Below are 2,188 nucleotides of genomic sequence, written 5' to 3'. Positions count from 1 at the left end.
ACAAAAATATCATACTAAAAAATTACAAAAATACATTAATTTAACTAAAATTATAACATGTTAAATTACCATACTAAAATACATTAATTTAACCACACAAAAAAATACATTAATTTAACAAAAAAAAACACGTAAAACGAAATAACCCATGCAAACTCGTGTATGGGGTCCACGACACTGGAAATCGTGTTCCTCATCCACGATTTCAGTGAGGAGAGAGAATATTAAAGGGAACTCGTGGCTCAGGTCCACGACTTTCCCCTGGAGTCGTGCCTGTCATCCACGACTATGCCAAAGTCGTGGACCCCATCCACGACTTTCAGAAAAATACCCCAATCCCGTAATTATTTGAAAAGGTACCCCAAACCTGGGATAGTGTAGTTTGACTACACTATCCCGTTAATTTTTCCATCCACATCCAGATGAAAAAGCACTTGATTGCGTTGTACATCAGTCAATTGACTCAGGAAACTTGAGATAGCATTATTTCTATCCCACTAGAATTATAAGAATATAAGAAAATTATTATAACTAATAAAAAACTTAGTTGAAAATATATATTTTTAAATTAAATAAAAGGATTACTTACAAATTTGTTATCAAACAAAATGTTGATATTGTTACCAGCATAAATCATAAAGACGTATCCAAGTACCATAACTAAGTAGCAAAATATCATTTCCACCTGGTTGATTGGAGAAATGTCTCCAAAACCAACTGTTGTGAGAATTGTTGCTGACCAGTATAGTGATGCTACATATCTTCTCCACAAAGGTTTAACAATAGATTTCTGTAAATGTGTAAGCCAAGTATGATGTTGTAGACCACATCTAACCATGGCAAAGTAATGAAAAGAACACCCAACATAGTGCGTGCTGTACACCATTACCTACGGAAACAATATAAATAATCAATGTTTTTTTTTTTACATTTTCAATTACTAATTTATTCAACTTGCTATAAACAAATAAATCTCCTTACGCTAATTATAAATCTAAGTTTAAAAACTTACCCATATAATCTTGAAGATATGAACCCGGGAAAAATGCCCCCTTCTGCATCCTATTTAAGAGAATAACAACATTTTTTTGTATTTAGTCTTTATATGATAGACATGGAATATTTAAGCACAACGAAAATTTTTGTTCATAATGAAATTAAACGACAGAAATAAAATGTTATACCTGGAAATATAGGAAATGATAATAGGAATGCGAAGAGGACATGCGATCATTAAAAGTAGTCGAGGCATGTATGCGTACGACTTTGGTAATGGAAAAAAATAAAAGACAATAGAAATAAATTCGCAGTAAGGCGGAAATGTTCTTAGTTGTCTTTTTATAATTTCGTAATTGTCATAAATAGTGAGGTGTGTAGTCTTATCCACGCACGCCAAAAACATTAACTTGAAAATAAAATCAACCACGAAGAAGATGAGATTAATAAAAATATGGAAGATCAAAAGTGCTAAAGGCTGGGAGGTCAGGAAACCAAGTTGAAATGGCACCACTATAGTGTTTGGCACTCTACTATTGTTTCCGTAGGTAATGGTGTACAGCACGCACTATGTTGGGTGTTCTTTTCATTACTTTGCCATGGTTAGATGTGGTCTACAACATCATACTTGGCTTACACATTTACAGAAATCTATTGTTAAACCTTTGTGGAGAAGATATGTAGCATCACTATACTGGTCAGCAACAATTCTCACAACAGTTGGTTTTGGAGACATTTCTCCAATCAACCAGGTGGAAATGATATTTTGCTACTTAGTTATGGTACTTGGATACGTCTTTATGATTTATGCTGGTAACAATATCAACATTTTGTTTGATAACAAATTTGTAAGTAATCCTTTTATTTAATTTAAAAATATATATTTTCAACTAAGTTTTTTATTAGTTATAATAATTTTCTTATATTCTTATAATTCTAGTGGGATAGAAATAATGCTATCTCAAGTTTCCTGAGTCAATTGACTGATGTACAACTCAATCAAGTGCTTTTTCATCTGGATGTGGATGGAAAAATTACCGGGATAGTGTAGTTACTACACTATCCCAGGTTTGGGGTACCTTTTCAAATAATTACGGGATTGAGGTATTTTTCTGAAAGTCGTGGATGGGGTCCACGACTTTGGCATAGTCGTGGATGACAGGCACGACTCCAGGGGAAAGTCGTGGACCTG

General features: G+C 33.4%; 1 long non-coding RNA gene across 1 annotated transcript; it reads right to left on the bottom strand.

Moving 5' to 3' along the window:
* Positions 1-410: 410 nt before the first annotated feature.
* Positions 411-1,463, bottom strand: LOC109337826. The gene is made up of 3 exons (XR_002106484.1): positions 1,013-1,463; positions 590-889; positions 411-497 (listed from the first exon to the last, which is right to left on the bottom strand). It is a non-coding gene; the product is annotated as an uncharacterized LOC109337826 (long non-coding RNA).
* Positions 1,464-2,188: the final 725 nt, after the last annotated feature.

This window comes from Lupinus angustifolius, unplaced genomic scaffold (assembly GCF_001865875.1).
Source record: "Lupinus angustifolius cultivar Tanjil unplaced genomic scaffold, LupAngTanjil_v1.0 Scaffold_11_34, whole genome shotgun sequence".
Taxonomy (NCBI): Eukaryota; Viridiplantae; Streptophyta; class Magnoliopsida; order Fabales; family Fabaceae; genus Lupinus; species Lupinus angustifolius.
This window is presented reverse-complemented; position numbering and strand designations above follow the sequence as displayed.